At 35.4% G+C, this 8,453-nt stretch overlaps 1 pseudogene; it reads left to right on the forward strand.

Annotated features, from left to right (window-relative positions):
• The first annotated feature begins 257 nt into the window (after window positions 1-257).
• Window positions 258-1,928, forward strand: LOC140049768 (protein wntless homolog pseudogene; annotated as a pseudogene).
• The last annotated feature ends 6,525 nt before the right edge of the window (window positions 1,929-8,453 follow it).

An 8,453-nucleotide genomic window follows, 5' to 3' on the forward strand; every position in this document is an offset into this window, starting at 1 on the left:
AAATAAAACGTTATTTCAACGTATTAAAAACGAAATATTATAACGTTTTTAAAACCAAAAAAATACGTTAAAAAAAGTATTTTAACGTTGTTATATCTAGGAATATTACGTTATAAATACGTTCCTTCCTTCTACAATCTGTAACTTTGTTGCCCATTAAAGTAATTAAATCTAACCGCTAAACAAAGCAGAAAACGACCACCTACGGATATCCATACATTTTCAGTAAATTTATTTGTTTTTTCTCATTTAGAATCATGGCTGGTGTTATTTTAGAGAATCTCAGTACCAAGAAGTTGTTCGGTTTTTGTGTAATTCTGCTAATAGTTCAGATAATTTGTTTCTTGGTCGGGGGACTTATCGCACCAAAACCTACAGATGCCAATAGTCACCTGACCACCAAATGTGTAGACCCTGCCGACAACGTTCATAAATGGTTTATACCCAACGGACCTGGAGAGTGTTCCAAAGTAGCTAACTTTGAAGAGGCAGCAAGGAAGTACATTGATGCGAATCAGATCGTTTTTTCGTTACGAATGCCACATAGATCGTATAATATGAGTCGTAGCTTCCAATTCATACTGACCATGCTCAGATTGGAAACACAGTACAAGTTAACTGTTCCCGATGCACCAGAAGAAATTACAATGATTGTGCGTGTTGGTTACAGAGATAGTGATTATGAAGATTGGAAAGAACTTACTAGAGTAACAGAAACAAGAAAACTTGAATGTCTGCTGCACTCGAATGAAGACGAAGGACCAGTTGACGGTGACCCGTATGATTGTGAGCCTCTACCGTTCTTTGAATTAAGCACCTGCCATCATAAGCAGTACCTAATCAATATTCGATTACCGGTAGAATTTAACAAAGAAACCAATGAACAGAAGTACAACACTAAGTTAGGCAGCATCACTGATATTTGGATCATTGAGATTCATCAAACTGGTGGTTTTACTTTAGTATGGCTGACAATGAAGTCTGTCATGACACCTATTCCACTTGTTTTCCTCATCTGGTTCTGGCTAAGAATCTCCAAGTTAAATCGATCGCCAGTTCTTATGGAAAAATTTGTTATGGTTCTGGGAATTTCTATTACCTTCCTAAATTTACCAATTGAATGGTTCACGTTCTGGTTCAACATCCCATACATGTTGCTGATTAGTGACATACGTCAAGGAATCTTTTATGCCACGTTACTCTCGTCTTGGATCATATTTGTTGGTGAACATCTCATGGACACAGTTGAGCGAGCAAGATTGAGTGCGTACTGGAAGCAAGTCGGGACAATTGCTTTTTGTTGTTTTTGTATGTTTGTCTTTGACATGTGCGAAAGAGGAGTGCAGATTTCAAATCCATTCTTTACTTTATGGACAACAGAGACAGGCAAAAACCTGGCTATGCTATTTCTTGTTATGGCTGGGATCTGTTTCAGTGCTTACTTCCTGTTTCTATGTTTCATGGTGTGGCAAATATTCAGAAACATCAGTATTAAACGTCTGGCGCTTCCACACATGGTCAAAGCTAGACGCCTTCATTATGAAGGTTTGATTTTCAGATTCAAATTCTTCATGTTGTTCACTTTGTTATGTGCTGCCCTCACTGTAATCTTCTTCATTTTGAGTCAAGTTTATGAAGATCACTATAAAATGGGACATGAGAAGACACTTCAGATTAGCAGCGCCTTCTTCACAGGTGTTTATGGCATGTGGAACATCTATGTGGTCACTGTCATCTTTTTGTATGCCCCTTCACACAAGCAAGTCTCCTCTGACAATGATGACAGCAGCGAAGGGAGTCATGTGGAGTTCCAGTTGGAATCTATATCCACGACGCCAGGGTCTGATGACCCACCGTCAGCATCGACAGCAGCAAGAACCGACCAATCAGAGCTTAAGAACCTCCTTACAAAAACCGCTATTGACTAAAATTTGATAATAAATCAGGAAAGAGTGTTCATTGCATAACGGTACACTGTATGTTCTTATACAAAAACCGTATAAAATGTATAATGTGTCTCATACAAGTGGTCCAACTTATTATGTACACATGTATGCAAATCACAGACTAAAACTAACTTGATAATTACATTTCTCCTTGAGTATTAAATATCATAATAAAAAGTGCCAAATATATTTATTTTTCTTTATTTATAAACTTGTAAGTTTGTAAACTTGATGTAAGTTTGTAAACTTCATGTAAGTTTGTAAAATTCATGTAAGTTTGTAAAATTCATGTAAGTTTGTAAACTTCATGTAAGTTTGATTTAGTGAAAGCTGTTCTGAAAGCTAATTGTAGTTAGTAACTTTAAAGGCCCCACCAATATTTGTACATAACGTTTATTTAAGATAACATTGAGTGTACTTAACCTAACTTGATATTTATAGTACATGATATCGTGTACTTTAGCCCACTGTTACCAGAGTAGTATACATATACCATGGACCTAGGTCCATGCATATACCAAGCAATAAAATACATGCCTTGTTTAGGATTTATCCTTTCTGTGTCATGAAGGCTGGCCAAATAGATTCTTTATTAATTGCTAAGGCAATTTTGTCCTAAGCCAACATTCAAGGGGCTCTTCACATTGAATTGCATGTGTTAAAAGTTTAAAATAGTAATACAATGTATAAAATTAAATTTAACAGTAGATTATAGATCTACAACCCCAGGTCTGAACCAGGAAAAGATTAGTGGAAGTCACCTCGCCATCTGACCAAATAGATTCGTTATTAATTGCTAAGGTAATTGTGTCCTAAGCCTACTAGACACCCGGTCTTATAAGAACAATTTGATACAACTTTGTATGCCAGACAAGTGAAATATTGAGCCCTCATATAATATTATTCATGATGATAATTTATTGTTGAAATGTTTAATCGAAATATAACATGTATTATATATTTTCATTGTGTCAAGAATGTAATAAAATTGTATGCATACATAAAAAAATTAATTAGATTGGAATAAAGGTCAGAGTATGGTATTCTATGAATTAATGCATTCTTCATGTTTCAAGTATTATATTCTGTGAAATTTATATATTATTAGGGATGTTACTGGGTTATCTGTGTTTTATTATTATGCCATGTTTTCTATTAAACCAGATCGTGTATAGGCTTAGGTACATTAGGCATGTTACTTGCTGGTTCTCTGTCGGAAGCTAATCGTGTACAGTGTATAGGCTTATGTAGATTAGGCATGTTGCTGTTTTTGACTGACAAATATCTGTGTTCTCTCATAGATAAAAATGCAAGTATGTCAATCACATGCTATAAAATCAGAAAAATTAATAAAGCTCTATCTAACACTATCAAACTAATTTTGATTTAAAAAAAGTGTGATGTTCCTAAATATGGTAGTGATAATATGATGCCATCATGTCCATATGGGCACACCATTTTTTGTTCGCATAAAGTTTTATATTTTAGAAAAAATAATAATAATTACATGTTTGTATGTAAGTTTGTTTGTCATCCTTGAGTATGGCAATCGATATATTGATCAAATTGAGCTGAAAATAACATGCACTCAGTCACTCTGCATTTTCTCAAGTATTTTTCTCATTTGTATACGTGCTTTAATTCGTTTGAATATCAGTTTATGAATTATTCCTTGTTAGACCAGTGAAGCTTCATAATTTAATATTGTGTCTAATGTAATATGGATGTGTACTGTACTTGAGTAGTGATGTGTAAGGTAATCAATATTAATCAATATACGATACTAATTGATTACTTTAAGATAATGTATGTTTAAATTATTGTTTGTGAATTACTGTTAGTGAGAATGCTTAATGAGTTGACTTGAGGCTGACTTGACTTGGGGCCGAGACGGTTTAGGGCCGAGTTGGATCGAATTCTATCAAACGTATAAAGGAGGATTGTTTGACGAGATGAAAGTGAAGTCTGGTCTTTGTTTTTCAATGAAAACTGGAACCTTTTACAAGATTTGTTGGATCGATTGATAATGAAATCAGGAAATTTGAAAGCAGATGTGCAAAGGAGAAAGATCTTGAAATTGCTACGCACGTATTATTAGAGCAGTACATTGACAGTTATAGCAACTGCTCCATACAAAGATGGTTAAATATTGGAGAGATGGCTTTCCTAAACACCATCATTACACCAAAAGAACATTACCAACTAGAGGGAGGCATGTCTCTCAGTGTCCAAGAACGCTTTAGAGTTGAAAAAACACCATCACTTGAACCTTACGTCATTAAAGAACATAGTTTCCTCACTTGTTGTACCATAATCTGTAAAGAATGACATCATGAAAAATTCATCGATGAAGATTTATATAAACATTTGTCAAAACCGACTTTCTATTGACATCAGTATAGTATTTGAGACCGAATGAAAGCTAAATTCAAAAGCTTTGGTACATGGATCCATAAAACAAAGATTTCAGTTGGAGATTAGGCCATTAAACTTAGTGAAGAAATACAACTATCAAGATTTCTTGTCATACAGCATTGTCGACCAGAGTTCTTGCCAAAACTTGAAACAACGATAGGAAACTATGGATTGGCCATCATACCAAGATCTTTATTTGCTAACGATGGATCACTACTTATACCAAGTCTAATACCTTTGAAAGTGATGAGCAATTCAAAAAGAATGTCTACTCACACCGATGAACATTCCACTTCTAGTACTATATGATCATGCATCACATATTAGTCTTCAACTCATCAATTATGCAAGAGAAAATGACATACATTTGTATTGCCTCCCATCGCACACAACAAATTATCTGTAACCTTTGGCTAAATCTGTTTTCCGATCATTGAAATCTGAATACAACAAAGCATGCGAAAAGTTCTTCAAGAAAAAATCCAGGCAAAGTAATAACACGGTTAAACTTTTGCAGAATATTGAAAGACGTGTATGTTGTTTCATGCATTATGGCGAATGCTGCTATAAGCGGGTTTTCTGCAACGGGTATATATACATTTAATCCAGATGCAGTTCGCAAGATTTAAATTTTGGATTTAAAGAACAAGCCATCACAGATATATAATGCCGATGAAACCAAACTTAGTTTGGTGCACAATCTATCAAAGATTCAAGATAGATCAAGATAGAGAACTATCCAGTGTAAAATAAGTGGAAACAGAGTGAGAATGTAATAGTGCTAGCCTGTGCAAATGCTGCAGGGTTATTTACCACCCTTGATTAATAAAGGCCAGCTACTGAGCGATTCTTTAATGCAGAATGCTCCTGCCGATTCTTTCTTTGGTGTCAGCAAGTCACTGTTCATTGATATGGAGTTGTTTGACATGTGGTTTAGAAAGTTTTTTTGTTGGTGCTCCTTTCCACCGAACACAACAAATCATCTGTAACCTTTGGGTAAATTTGTTTTCCAATCATTGAAATCTGAATACAAGAAAGCATGTGAAAAGTTCCTTAAGAAAAATCCAGGAAAAAACACGGTTCAACTTTTACGGAATATTGAAAGATGCGTATTGCTGCTACATATAAGTGGGTTTTCTGCAACGGGTATATATCCTTTTAATCCAGATGCTGCTGCTGAGTTTCTACAAGCTTCAACTGTAGAGAACATTTTCGCGAATAAGCCTGTTAATTCAAATTAAGTCAATCCACAGGATCAACCCTTTCATGATTCGGTTGAACAAATTGCTTATGCCCTTTCTACTGATGGTAATGCCAACTGCAATTCCACAGACAACCCTGGGCCAAGTATGTTTATCTACTCCTCTCTACCACTCGGATGGTACTTGGTTACATTTCAACAAGAATATTTATGTTAGTGTGGTATACATTACTTTTAGCTTTTTGATTCTTTTACTTTTAATTGATTTACAGCATTTTGGAATGCTATTAAGTATTGTGTTGATTTGTTTTCGACTTAAAATGTGAATAGACACCACATTTACTCTCCATAGGGTAATCGGGAAATGCCTGTGGTCCTCTATTTGTTTATAGGATTAACCATTTTTATATACTCGGATGCCAATAGAGACACAATTTAATACCATAGTGCGGTATTTAGGGGGAGGGGCAAGAAAACTTTAAAAAAAATTAAATCTTCCGCAAACGGAACAGACCTCACAGAACGCCTTTGAGGAATTGAAAGCGCAATTTGGTGAGGTGTTTTTTGCCGGGGATCCGCTGGCTGAATTCTATGAAAGAGTCCAATATCCAGCAGAGACTCCTTCAATATATGCCGTAGAGCTAGAAGCACTTCTGAGAGAGGTGGAAGAAAGAGTGCAACATCCAATGGTTGATGGCGACCATTATGCTGACGCAACAGTTTATGAGGGGAGTAGGAGATGCGCATGTAACGCAGAGACTTCCTCCCATGAGACCAAGATCTATGATATTCAAAGAGGTAAAAGCAGAACTCCGTCTTATGGAACGGGAGAACAAGACTACAAAGACTGTACAACAACAGTCAAATCAAGTTGACCGTCCAGAAAAAACGAAACTATACAATTTAACAAAAGCAGTGAACGATTTAAAAGAACAGTTTACACAACTGCTGTCTATACAACAAGCCCAAGCAAGACCTGATTTCATGAGTGCCCAACAAGATGAAAATCAAGAACTTATAAGGTGCAGAAAGTGCGGACAAGAAGGTCATATTGCCGTTGGATGCAGAATTCCGTTAAACTACAATGTTCCACGGTGGAGATGTGCACCGCGGGACCAACACCACGAGTAAGCCTTAACAAGGTAAATACTTCTAATAATGTTTCCTCTTTTCGTAGTTCTCTTATAGGAGAGCCTAATGAGGATATCGTAGAAATTAATGGCATCACCTATAGGTCGTTAATAGACTCCGGGTCCCAGGTAACATCAATTACTGAAACTCTGTAGAAAGCTCATCCACAATTATGCAAACTAAATTTAAATCATCTTATTATTATATCGCATGAGGGCGGGCATTTGTGTAGGATGTGCTATGCGATTGCATTCTGTGTAGCGTGGGTAATTTATAGCGTGCTTACTACATGTGCGTTCTTTCTCTCATTCGACTCCTTTGAAGTAACACGTCTAACGATTGTTGTCTTCAGATTTTAACATACAGCTATTTTGTCTTGGGTGTCTTTTGGAAATTGTTCTACACATTTAAGAGTCACATTTAGAGATTCTTTCAAATACTGTACTCGAGTCGAAGTTGCAGATCGTGTTTTTATCGACGTATTAACTGTTTTTTCCATAACGAGGACATTGGTTTAATATTCAAGATAAAGCTTTCAACATCCTGACGAAAGTGAGTACGTTCTCTTGATCTTTGGCTTAGTATAATAAAATGGTAACGACGACGTATGAGGTAAGCCTGTGCGGACATTCGTTTGTCAAAAGATTAAAATTTTAGGCATGCGCTTAGATCCAAAACTCTATCAATAAAGTGTACAATTTTCCTCGATTTGTCTTTGTCTACGTCACCAGACATTGTTTACATTCACATCGGCGAAAATGATAGTTAGCCAAATGCTGAAACGGCATCCCAGTTGTGTGGGTCAAACCTTTAACGATCGGGTCTTGGTCATTAATCAAAAACTTCAGTCAATTTATGCCGACGGTTGCGCGGCGGTTTTCCGTAATCAGTGAAACCAATAAAACCAAAATACGATTTAAAGATTATTGTCAAGAAGAACTCCAGTGTAAAAATAGATAAAAACGTGTAAAGAACTTCGGGGAATGGTGTAATCCGTGTACTATAGGAGAAGAGATGTGGTTACATTACTAAAAAAATTATAGGGCGTTGATTCATGACTCATTAGCTAGATAATGGACAAAGCTTCTCCATTCCATTCTCCATTGTTGTTATAATATGGCTTTCATTGTTTTTATTGGGACTGGCCAAGTCTCTATAGCATCGTGTTACATAGGCCTAATATAACATAGTTAAAATTAAATGTAAACAAAATAATATATGGATTACGTACATGAAATAACCTATTATTGCTTCTTATATTTTTTTCCAAGTCGCACTAGCTAGGCATAGTCTCAAGCACGCATTGCATAGCCCTAATATAACAGTTAAAATTAAATGTAAACAAAATAATATATGGATGTTACTGTACTTGAAATAACGTATTATTTATTGCTTCTTATATTTTTTTCCAAGTTGCACTAGCTAGACATAGTCTCAAGCACGCATTACATAGGCCTAATATAACAGTTAAAATTAAATGTAAACAAAATAATATATGGATGTTGATACTTGAAATAACGTATTTATATTGCTTCTTATATTCTTTCTATAGTTAGATTCTACAATAGCCTCAAGTTACAACTCTGCAATGAAATATTACATACATTGTAAATGTATACATAAAATGACTTTACAAAAACACAATATAAATAAAATGTTCAAATATATATTTGCACATAAAAAGTGTAGGCCTACAAAAATCCAATGTATAATAATGAATCCCCGTAGCTAAAGTGGAACATTCGAAACGTCACCAGTCT

The sequence above is a fragment of the Antedon mediterranea genome, chromosome 5, assembly GCF_964355755.1.
Source record: "Antedon mediterranea chromosome 5, ecAntMedi1.1, whole genome shotgun sequence".
Classification (NCBI taxonomy): Eukaryota; Metazoa; Echinodermata; class Crinoidea; order Comatulida; family Antedonidae; genus Antedon; species Antedon mediterranea.